Source organism: Lathyrus oleraceus, chromosome 4 (genome assembly GCF_024323335.1).
Source record: "Lathyrus oleraceus cultivar Zhongwan6 chromosome 4, CAAS_Psat_ZW6_1.0, whole genome shotgun sequence".
Taxonomy (NCBI): Eukaryota; Viridiplantae; Streptophyta; class Magnoliopsida; order Fabales; family Fabaceae; genus Lathyrus; species Lathyrus oleraceus.
The window spans coordinates 30050046-30062993 of NC_066582.1; the positions used below are offsets into that span (position 1 = coordinate 30050046).

Consider the following 12948-nt stretch of genomic DNA (forward strand, 5'->3'; position numbering starts at 1 on the left):
TGGTATTGGTGGTTTGTATGGCGGTGGTGGTACATAGGTTTTATTTTTAGGTTCTTCTCCTTTTTCTTGACTTTCCGGGGTTTCAGGCTTCTCTGGTTCCTTTTCCTCACTCCTCTCAGAAGTTTCAGGCTCACTTAATCTAGGGTTTAAAGGCTCCTTATAAGCGGTTCCACTTCGTAGAGTAATGGCATTAGCTTGTCCTTTCGGGTTTTGTTGAGGTTGTCCAGGGAACTGTCCTCCAGGGGTAGTCTGTGGGGCTTGGTTTAACGCTACCTGAGAGATCTGGGTTTCAAGCATCTTATTATGAGTAATGATTTGATCAACCTTGGTTCCTAACTGGGTAATTAGTTCGTTAACATGGAAGCTTTGGTTCATGAACTCTTTGTTTTTCTGTTTTTGAGCAACGATGAAATCTTTTACAATTTCTTCAAAGCTCGGGTTTGGCGGTACAGGTTGCATAGGTTGATTTGTTCTAGGGGCTTGGTAACCTTGTTGTCTCGGAGGTGCGGTATTTTGAATAGGGTTATTATTTTTGTAGGAGAAGTTTGGGTGATTCCTCCATCCAGGGTTATATGTGTTAGAAAATGGGTTCCCTTGGGTATAGTTCACTTGCTCAGTGTTGGTTTCATTTAACAGATTGCATTCGGCGGATTGGTGTCCTTGCGTTCCACATATCTCACAATTCGGCGAAACTGCGGCTACAGTATTCGGAGTTGTACACATATGTTCGACTCTAAGGGCCAACGCGTCCATTTTAGCCTGCATCATGTCTATAGAGCTTAGCTCATGTATTCCTCCTTGGGCTTCCTTCTTTTCCACTGTCGCTCGTTCTACTCCCCATGATTGATGGTTTTGGGCCATATCCTCGATAAGGGCACTAGCTTCAGGGTAAGGTTTATTCATCAGTGCGCCACCAGCGGCAGCGTCGATGGTCATCTTAGTGTTATAATGAAGTCCATTATAGAAGGTTTGGATGATTAGCCAATTCTCTAAGCCATGGTGTGGGCATGCTCTTAATAGTTCTTTATATCTCTCCCAGGCTTCGAACAACGACTCTCCTTGGAGTTGGGTAAATCTAGTTATAAGGTTTCGAAGAAGAGCGGTCTTACTTGGGGGAAAATATCTAGCAAGAAAAACTTTCCTAAGGTCATCCCAAGTTGTTATTGAATTGGGTGGAAGGGAATCTAACCATGATAGAGCTTTATCTCTGAGGGAAAAGGGAAATAATCTTAAGCGTATCGCCTCAGGAGAAGCTCCATTGGTTTTAAAGGTGTCTGCTAACTGAAGAAAGTTTTTTAAATGTTGGTTTGGGTTATCAGTAGCGAGACCTGAGAATTGTCTCTGTTGCACTAATTGCAACAGGGATGGTTTAAGTTCAAAATTATTGGCTGGGATAACGGGGTTTACTATACTGGAACTAGGTTCCTCGTTTGATGGTTGGGCGAAGTCCTTAAGAGGTCTTCGGTTTTGTTCTTCGGCCATAGCTATCCTATTCCTATGGAAAAATAAACGTGCGCGAGCGTAACGTTCAGGTTCAGCTAGAGGGTCTACTAAACTTCCGGCACTGCGAGTCTTTCGCATTGACCGGTGGGTAACAACCTTAGTCTAAACGGTATAACTACAGGGTAATGAAATTTGACGAAATTGGTCCCCGGCAACGGCGCCAAAAACTTGATGCGTGTTTTTCGCAAGTGTACGAATCACGTCAAAGTAATATAAAAGATTATCGAATCCACAGAGACCAAGTGTCAATCTATCAAACCTGTTGTTATGGTGTGTATCTAAGGCAACTATTTTTAAGGGTTTTAATAAGGGTGCAATGGTAAATAAAATTATAATTTTAAATAATAAATAAAGACAGGCTCGAATGTAATTCACGCAATCAATGATAATCCAGTACTTGTTAGTGGAACTACTTATGGGCAATGTTTTCTCCTTTGAAAAGAACTAATTTAACAGGAACTGTCGCTTTCGCGTATTCAGAACTGAGTTGTACTCTCTAATCAACCCCTCCTATTGTCACGGATAAAAAGGTGCGTACTGCGTTAGAGTAGTAAACCTATTTTTAAGAAATATAGTATCTTAACTAAGTTGAAAAGTATTTTAACCTGGACTTCTTAGCAAAAAGAGGTTCTTACGAACCAGAGTTTAAACTTCCTAACGCGTCCGAAAATCGTTTTAAAATCTCTTTTCTTTTTAATCTAAAATCTCCTAATAAACTAGACAAAGCGCTTTTGGCTGTTTTTGAAATAGTTAAAAACAATTACTTGAATTGAAAGATAAAATAGCCCTTAGGTGTTTCCACGAATAATTATACTGATTACTGGTTTAATTACGATCCTTACATTCTAACCTTTATAGAATTAGTTAGACATGATAAAGTAAATATTCTTTTTATAGTTTTTCATAAAAGTAATTTAAAGCGAGTGCGGATAATAAACAAAGTAAAGTGCGAGTGCAGGAAATAAACAACGTAAATGTGCGAGTGCAGGAAATAAACAACGTAAATGTGCGAGTGCAGGAAATAAACAACGTAAATGTGCGAGTGCAGGAAATAAACAAAGTAAAGTGCGAGTGCAGGAAATAAACAACGTAAATGTGCAAGTGCAGGAAATAAATAAAAGTAAAATACGAACTTGAATTAAAATGGCGGCAGGATTAACTTCCTCCAGAGTGCTCCAAAACTCGAACCACAGACAGATTACAGACTCGATCACTCGATTGCAGAGGCACCCCGATGTGGAATGGCAACTGCTTTATAACTGATATATGCCTAGAGAATTCTAATTCTGGATGAAGAAAAACGAAAATCTAAGGTCCTATTTATAGTAAAAACTGAAAGCATGAAATGACAGGGACGCCCCTCCACTAAAAAGTGGAGGTTACTGATTTTGGCCTTGTGGCGCCCGCCACAGGCCTATGGCGCCCGCCATGGTCCCTACAGGGGATGATGGAGTGGGGATCGTGGGTCTTGGCGGTTGAGGAGTGGTCTTGAGACATGGCCACGTCATGGCTAACCCCATGGCGCCCGCCACGGTGGGTGCCGTAAGTGCAAAACGCTGAATTTCTAGGTTTTCGCCCGTTTTCACTCCTTTTTCGCTCCTTTTCCCGATTCAAGCTCCGATTATTATAAAAACCTGAAAACATAAGAAAACAAAGAAATAACAAAGCAAAACAACAATAAAAGCTAAGAATGCATGCGAAATCGGAGTCAGAAATACGGTGAATTTTAGTGTGATCAGCAGTCCCTTCGCCTAGCGAACATTTCATCATGCAACTCGCCCAGCGAAGCATCAGATCCAGAACAAGGCCCAGACCTAGCTTGCTCGCTAGGCGAGCAATTCCCTCGCCTAGCGAAGCTGGCAGAAATCTGAAATTTTGGACCTCATTTTAAGCCCATTAGGTCACCACCACTACTACTATAAGTACCAGCTCTTCAGCAACGAAAACCACACACGAAAAAACGGAGAAACAACACGGAAAAGCAGAGGAAGACGGACGGAAACCCTAGCACGGGAACCTTGACGGCCACGTATCCGCACCGGAGTTACCGCCGCCCAAATCAATCCGACACCAACCGGGATCCGTCAATCCCGCATTATCACTAGATTGCAAACAGCTTCCATGAAGTGGCCGGCTAGGTACCCTTACGTGTGAGAGACTTTCGTGGAGATGGATTCCAAATTACTTCACCTTAATGTGAAGATTCGTATTGATTACTGATTTTAATATGTCTATTTTTAATGTATTGATTGATTGTAATGTGTTGGTTTTAATTGGTTTTAATGTGGAAATTCACCATAATTACCTAATGAACTTAAAACATGGACTTTAAACAAATGATATCGGACCTCTCTTTATTACCCCCACGATTACAATATTACGGTCATGTCCCTCGAATATGGGGATATCCTTAGCAAAGACCCTTCGGTAAAATCATCATAGTCCCTCGGACGTTGCCTTCGAAAATACCATTTTTGTCCCTCGATGACCCTTCGGTATAGCCTACGGTTAAATGATGATAGTCCCTTCGAATGCTAAGGTATCCTCACAACTGTTGCCTTCAATGACCTATCGATGACCCTACGATGACCCTTCAACATCCCAAGGATAAAACTACTTACTTCTCAATAGTAAGGACAGTTTTACCCTCATAAGGATGGGAAATGCCCAGAAAGACCTCGGACAGGTATAATCTCAATTGCTCATTCATAACAAAAAATGCTTTTCACACCCCACACCTTTCAAACATCTTTTTTTAGAAAATCACCACTTAGCATACATCCGTACTAGGATCATTGCCAAGTTATATTTTTCTAAACCATTTTCAAAATTAAGAGGGATAACCACTTTGTATACATTCATGCAAGAATCATTACAAAGTTAAATTCTCATTTTCAAAACATCTTTCATACATTTCTCAACCACTTTTTCAAACCTAGAAAACATAAATGATTGAGCAATTAAGAGCCCATGGATAACCATGGATACGAAGGGTGCCTAACACCTTCCCTTTGTATAAAGTACCTCCCGAACCTAAGAATTTAAAATTAAGGTCTTTCCTGTTCTTTTCCACCTTTCCTTAAGGGATAAAAGAAAAGTCGGTGGCGACTCTTGCTAACCGCGACATTGCGATTAAAAATCCAATAAAGTCAGTTCACCGCATGACAGGGAGGTACATTATACAAAGGGAAGGTATTAGCACCCTTTGTATCCATGGTTATCCATGGGCTCTTAATTGCTGGATCACTTATATTTTTGTCCGAAAAGTGTTGGTGAATTGTTTAGAAAATGTTTTGAAAAAGAGAATTTAACTTTGTAATGATTCTCGTATGAATGTATACAAAGTGGTTATCTCGTTTAGTTTTGAAAGCGGTTTAGAAAAATGTAACTTGGCAATGATTCTAGCATGAATGTATACCAAGTGGTGATTTTCTAGGATTTGTAAAGTGTGAGGGGTGGAAAAGGTTTTAGGTTATGATCCAGTAATTGAGAGTTATACCTTTCTAAGGTCGTTATGGGCATTTCCTATCCTTATGAGGGTAAAACTGTCCTTACTATTGAGAAGTAAGTAGTTTTATCCTTTGGATGTAAAAGGGTCATCGTAGGATCATCGATAGGTCATTGAAGGCAACAGTTGTAAGGATACCTTAGCATTCGAAGGGACGATCATCATTTAACCGTAGGCTACACCGAAGGGTCATCGAGGGACAAAATCGTATTTTCGAAGGCAACATCCGAGGGACCATGATTTATTTTATGATGATTTAATCGAAGGGTCTTTGCTAAGTGTATCCCTACATTCGCGGGACATGACCGTTATACCGTAATACCGTAGGGCAGCAAAGAGAGGTCCAAGATCACATATTTAAAGGTATTTTAAGGTCCATTAGGTAATTAGGATGAATCTCCACATCACAATCAATACATTAAAATTAATACATTAAAATTAATACGTTAAAATTAATACATTAAAATTAATTAAACAATTTAGGGTGGGTCTCCACAAGGGTATCCCACAAATAAAGTGGAAGACCTGACGGCAATCTTTTCCTGGGACATGTGAACCTTGGCAAAATTCAGCAAACGGGTTAGAATACCAAATCGGGGTGTAATCGAAGATTACACCGCAAAAGAAAATACAGCAGCATGAATGTCAGGCAAAACAGTGCATAATTAACATAGAATAGATCAGGTTACGCATAGAACATAACAAATATCAATGGCTGTCCCGTTCGCCTCTGCCTCGCCTAGCGAAGGCCTAGCGAACACTCGCTACATGCTCGCTTAGCGATGTGCTAGCGAGCGGCTGCGGGTTTTGAATTTCAGAACAGTATGACTTCAACCTGCGGCATGGCTTATGGCATTCAACACATAATTACATGGTTCAGCATTCACAATATTCAGGCACACTTAAATTCACATGCAAAACCTCAAATATGTTTATGAATTCAATTATAATATCACATGCAAGTTAAGAACATAAAGCGGTATCACATGCAAATTAAGAAAATAAAGCGATAATAGTAATGCAAACCTGTTTGCAATCGAATTGTAACCTTGAGTTGGCCGATCGGATCGAATTGAGCGGAAGTGACCTTGCTGCCGCCGGCTTTTCCTTCAGGGTTTCCTTTAGGGTTTTCCGTCTGTGAGTGCTAGGGTTTGCTTGCTAGGGTTCTCCTTTCCTCCTTTTTTCGTTCTCCCTTTTCATTACTGAAGTGCTGGTATTTATAATGCTCTTTTTCATGACCTAATGGGCTCAGAATGAAGCCCGAAATTTTCTGTTGTCTGTCAGCTTCGCTAGGCGAGCTGGTAGCGAACGTGTAGCGAACGTTCGCTAGGCGAGCTGGTAGCGAACGTAACGTTCGCTAGGCGAGCGTGTAGCGAACAGGCCAGTTTGGGCCATTTTCTGGATTGGGCCATTCGTGAGCTGGGCCTTCGTTCCTTTGAGATCAGTGTCATAAAAATGAGTTGGAATGCCCTGAAAAATGTCTTAAAATATTGATGGGCAAATTTTAGGGTATGACAGCTGCCCCTGTTCAATATTCTTGAACCGAGAGAGTTAGAATGGTGTGTACGCCATTCGTGGTCTGGAGGTGGAAGATTATTGAACACTAGAATGTCCCAAAAATTTGCTCTTGCTAATCACAGGTTAGTCTTGATGAAGATGGGCTTAAAGGTACCATCCAGGAAGTTTGATGATGAGAGCTTCAGATTGTGTCGTACGTTAGACGATATCTGAAGACATGGGTATCATATTGGGTCGTACGTTAGACCGTATAGTGAGTCCTCCATTATGCTGTCGACTTCGCCGAGGAGTCAGAGTGTGTTATACGCTGCTGGGGATAAAGAAATCAGAATGGATCACACTGTCATACCCCAAAATTTGCCCATTAATATTTCAAGACATTTTGCAAGGCATTCCGACTCATATATAACACTGATCTTGAAGAAACAAAGGCCCAGCTCACGGATGGCCCAATCCAGAAAATGGCCCAAACTGGCCTGTTCGCTACGCGCTCGCCTAGCGAAGCTGACAGACAACAAAAATTTCGGGCTTCATTCTGAGCCCATTAGGTCACCATTATCACTATAAATACCAGCACTTCAAAAAAAAAATTTTTTAATTAATTAATTAATTAATTAATTAATTAATTAATTAAATAATTAAAATAAATATATAAATAAAATATAACAAATTATTTTGGACTTGGGTCTCCCTCATTCCAAGCCCATTACCCACGAAATTAGTCTATAAATACTGAAGTTTCAGTAGAGGAAAAAACACTTGGAGTTACACTGGGAGATTCACTGAAAAAAAAGAGGAGGAGAACAGAGAAGAACGAATAGAAGTTTTGGCATAGGAACCCTGCCTACCCGGAGAATTCAGAGTAAAGAAACCCTGAAGGCAGCCCATCTGCACCGAAGCCATCGCCGTCCAATTCCCGCTGCCTAACTTATTCCGATACTACAAGTGGTCAATCCCTTCAACCTTGAATTGGCAAACAGGTTTGCGTATCTCTATTGTTTATACTTTCAATTGGCCATATCTACATATATAATGCATCATGATTAAATGTTGATATATAATTTGCTTTCGTATGGGAATTTAAATATGCCTGAATACCCTGAATGTTTGACCATGTTATTCCTGTGATAAAATGCCATAAAATTCAAAGTTCCTAACATGGGGCTGTTTTCAAATTCAAAATCCGTGGCCGCTCGCTAGCACCTCGCTAGGCGAGCCTGGGGCGAGTATTCGCCTGGCCTTCGCTAGGCGAGGCAGAGGCGAACGAGACAGTAGCTGACTTTTCTATTCTGTTTTTTTTATGTTTTATCATAGCCATGCATTATTCATCCTATCCTATTTATTGTTGTGATATTTCTCCGGTGTAATCTTCGATTGCACCCTGATTTGGTGTTCTGACATGTTTCTTTTTTGAGTTTCGTAAAGGTTCACATATCCCAGGAAAAGGTTATTGGCTAGGTATTCCACTTTATTTGTGGGATACCCTTGTGGAGTTTCACCCTAAATTAATTTTTAATGTATTAATTTTTTAATATATTATTTTTAATAATTTTAATGTGGAGTTTCATCCTAATTATATAATTAATTGTAAAACTTTGCCTTTGAATAAGTGATCTTGGACCTCTCTTTGTTGCCTTACGATTACGATATTACGGTCATGTCCCGCGAACGTGGGGATACCCTTAGCAAAGACCCTTCGGTTAAATCATCATAAAATAAATTATAATCCCTCGGATGTTGCCTTCGAATATACAACTTTGTCCCTCGATGACCCTCCGATGTTGCCTACGGTTAAAAGATGATAGTCCCTTCGAATGCTAAGGTATCCTCGTAACTGTTGCCTTCAATGACCAATCGATGACCCTACGATGACCCTTTTACATCCAAAGGATAAAACTACTTATTTCTCAATAATAAGGACAGTTTTACCCTCATAAGGATAGGAAATACTCATAAAGACCTTGGGTCGGTATAACTCTTAATTGCTGGCTCACAACCTAAAACATTTTTTTCACACCTCACACCTTTCAAAATACCTTCAGAAAATCACCACTTGGTATACATTCATACTAGAATCATTACCGAATTATATTTTTCTAAACAATTTTCAAAACTAAACGAGATAATCACTTTGTATACATTCATACAAGAATCATTACAAAGTTAAATTCTCTTTTCAAAACAATTTTTCTAAACAATTCACAAACACCTTTTTTTTTAAAAATAATATAAGTGATCGAGCAATTAAGAGCCCATGGATAACCATGGATACAAAGGGTGCTAACACCTTCCCTTTGTATAATGTACCTCCCGAACCCAAAATCTAAATTAAGGTCTTTCCTGTTCTTTTCCACCTTTCCTTATTGGATAAAAGAAAAGTCGGTGGCGACTCTTGCTAACCGCGACATTGCGATTAAAACCACAAAAAAGTCCAGTTCACCGTATGACAGAACTGGCGACTCTGCTGGGGAGTCGGAATATTTAAAAAGAGAGGTTACCTTAAAAACAAGATCACTTATTCAATTTGTCTGATTTATTTTTAAGGGATTGCTTGGGTATGTTATGCTTGAGTGAAAGATCCTACACCCGGATCTAGTGTACCTTAGGTAAGTAGCAAGAGATCATCGCGACTGTCCGGCGTATACTGGAATGGTCAAAATGATGGCTACGGTTAATGTGGCACTTTGGATGTCCTGATGTTCCTCATGTTAGTTGAGGAAATATTTGGCATTCGCGTGGTGTCATAAAAGCATTAACCAGACCTTTAGAACCCTAATTGACTCATCCTGGCCATTAGAAAGTAGTGAGATAACTGGCTTCGGTTCCGACTGGAGTTGGTTGAGACTCGATACTACACTCTTTGAGATTGGACTTTAGGGAAGCTTCGGTCAACCACTTGGTGTTGCACTGAAGTGGACTTAAGGAAAGGTCAATGATTTGAGATCCTTCTAGAACCCGGTTACTATTCTAAGACAGGTTGAACCAACCAAACTTCAGTGGGGAGGGTATTTACCTATGGAACTCACGCAAGCCTTAAAACCTAGGAATGATTGTTGTGTGACTTGCTTGTGCTTGTTATTTATCTAACAACATGACATCATAACAACATAACATCATAACATCATGGCATTGTACTAACCATTTCAAGGATTTAGGGATTTAACTCTGCTAAAAAAAAAACAGAAAAAAACAAAAACAAAAGCAAAAACAAAAGAGAAAAGAAAAAAAAAGCTCTTTTTGTTAGTTTATGCAAAGTTAAATCCCGAAAGTCCTTGAAAACATTTCATACATTGCATTGCATCGCATAACAGGTATTCTAAAGGATCAGTGTTCTCACGATTTTCCTATCAAACAGATTCCAGCAGATTCAAACAGATTGAACAATGGCTCTCGAACAAACTGTCAAAGATCTCCAGGCCCAGAATGCTCAATTCCAGGAAATGATGCTGAGCTTATCTAAGGGGCAGGAAGAACTGAAAGCTCTTTTGATGGAGAAGAAGAAGGACCAGAAACCTGTGGGTTACATCAACCCGGGGAGAAGGCTTAAGGGACAGGTTACAGGAGTCAAGATTAGAATTCCGAAGGATTCAGAAGAAGAGACCGAGAATGATTCGGAAGATGAGAATCCTAATCTCGTCAATTCTGAGGACGACGACGAAGATTATGAACATGAACAGTACTCTCCGAAGGATGATAAGTACAAGTTGCTGGAAGAACGTATGCTAGCTATGGAGGGGCAGAAAGTGCCCGGTCTGGATTTCGAAAACTTGGGTCTGGTCTCTGATGTGGTCATTCCCCGCAAATTCAAGGTTCCCATTTTCACTAAGTATGATGGTGCCTCTTGTCCTCAGATGCATCTAAGGGCTTATGTGAGAAAGATTCAGCCGCACACTACTGATAAGAAACTGTGGATCCATTTCTTCCAAGAGAGTCTGTCTGGCACACAGTTAGAGTGGTATTATCAGCTTGAGAGCTCTAACATCCGCACATGGACTGATTTAGCAACAGCTTTCTACAAGCACTACCAGTATAATTCTGAGTTAGCGCCTACTCGGCTACAGCTACAAAATATGACTATGGGCTCTAAAGAAAGTTTCAAAGAATATGCTCAAAAGTGGAGAGATTTGGCTGGCAGAGTCAAACCCCCTATGACTGATCGAGAGTTAGTGGACATGTTCATGGGTACACTGACTGGCCCATTCTACAGCCATCTACTGGGAAGTTCCTCGTCAGGTTTCACTGAACTTATCTTGACAGGTGAACGGGTTGAAAGCGGCATTCGAAGTGGAAAGATACAGGCAGCTACTTCTGCAAGCACCAAAAAGTCCTATCAGGGAAAGAATGAATTAAATGCTGTGTACAGTGAGAGGAAGCATAACAAGAAGAATCGTGACCATACTGTTGGGGCAGTTACAATTGCCGCACCGCCATCTCAGAACTTCCAACACAGACAAGACAGGTCGAGAAGACAGTTTACCAAGATCAATATGACTTTAACCCAAGCACTGCAGAGTATGTTAAAGGCCAATTTGATTACCCTCAGAGGCCCTCCTGCAAATCCCAACACTACTTCTCCTCGTTATAATCCCAACGCCAGGTGTGCCTATCACTCCGATAGCCCCGGGCATGATACGAATGATTGCTGGTTGTTGAAGAACAAGATTCAGGATATGATCGACGCTGGAGAAATTGAATTTGATCCTCCGGCGACCCCCAATGTCATCACAGCACCTATGCCTAATCATGACCAGAATGTTAATGTTGTGGACGACAATTCTCACGTTACTGACGTTGCTGATTTAGCATCTCCTCTCCTGATCGTTAAGAAGAATTTATTGCAAGCTGGTTTATTTCCAGGTTGTGCTGAAGATTGCGATCTCTGTGTACTCCGACCCAATGATTGTTTGAAGTTGAAGAACGGCATTCAACGGCTGATGGATGATCGTACAATTCTATTTGAAAGGGTTCCTAAGGTGGACAACTCTATTGAAGAGGTATCTGTGATTGCTAGGTCCAAAGCTCCAGTGAAGATTACCGCTACTAGAGTGCCTGTGAAGATTACCGCTGAGCCCAAAGTGGCTCCCCTGATTATTACCGCACCTGGCCCCGTGCCATATTCCTCCAGCAAAGCTATTCCGTGGAACTATGGAGGCGACGTTTACATCCATGGCATAAAGCAAGTTGGTAGTTCTGCTAATCCTAATGATATTGTGGGGACTAGTAAAATTACTCGAAGTGGAAGGATCTTCTCTCCAGAAATCTCACCTCCCGCTCCCGAAATTCGAGGAAAAAGACCAGTCAATCCTCCTCAGTCAGAGACATCGGTCGAAGTTACTTCTGAAGATGTTGCCAAACAGGAAATGGAAGAGATGCTGAAAATCATCCGTAAGAGCGATTTTGATGTAGTGGAACAATTGGGGCATACTCCGTCCAAAATCTCAATGTTGTCCTTGTTGTTATCCTCTGAATCCCATGCCAATGCATTGATGAAATTCTTGAAGACCGCTCATGTGCCTCAAGAAACATCCGTCGATCAATTCGAACATTATGTTGCTAATTTGACTGTTGACAATGGCCTAGGCTTTTCCGATGCTGACCTGACGCCAGCAGGAAAGAATCACAATAAAGCTCTGCATATCTCCATCGAGTGTGAGGGGATCACCCTGGCTCACGTGTTGATCGACAACGGCTCTTCCTTGAATGTGCTCCCGAAAGCTGTACTCGATAAATTTGACTACAAAGGCATTGAACTGAAACCTAGTGATGTTGTGGTGCGTGCTTACGATGGTGCGAAGAGTGTTGTCTATGGTGAAGTGGTTCTCCCTATCAAGATAGGACCTCAAGTCTTCAGCACTACCTTTCACGTGATGGACATTCGTCCCGCCTACTCCTGCTTGTTGGGGCGCCCTTGGATCCATGGGGCAGGTGCGGTAGCTTCGTCGCTTCATCAAAAGCTGAAGTATCCAATAGCAGGCATGGTTGTCACTGTATGTGGAGAAGAAGAGTATATTGTCAGTAGTGTGCAAGCCTTCAAATACGTCGAGATGGATGGTGAATTCTTTGAGACTCCTTCTCAGTCATTTGAAGTAGTTCCTCCACCCATTCCTGTCCTTAAGCCAACTCCCCTTGTGCCCAAGGTTGTTCGTGCTCCCCCTGTCATGATCTCTCTGAAAGATGCTCAAGCCGCGGTTGAAAATGGTGATCGTGCTGGTTGGGGTCAACTGATCAATGTACCGTACAAGTCTGATAAAGCTGGCCTGGGGTTTAACTCTGGAAAGATAGTCAAAAATCAGATTAATGCTGTAGAAGATGCTGATAGCGATTGCGACTTGGATAGCTGGATTTTCCCAACAATTGGTGACGGACTCAACAATTGGAAGGCTGAAGACATTATCCCGATTTCCTTTAGTCAGGAGTAA

The 12948-nt window shown here is 41.2% G+C and overlaps 1 non-coding gene across 1 annotated transcript; it reads left to right on the forward strand.

Moving 5' to 3' along the window:
* The first annotated feature begins 991 nt into the window (after window positions 1-991).
* Window positions 992-1098, forward strand: LOC127077563 (small nucleolar RNA R71). Its single transcript, XR_007787359.1, has one exon. It is a non-coding gene; the product is annotated as a small nucleolar RNA R71 (small nucleolar RNA).
* Window positions 1099-12948: the final 11850 nt, after the last annotated feature.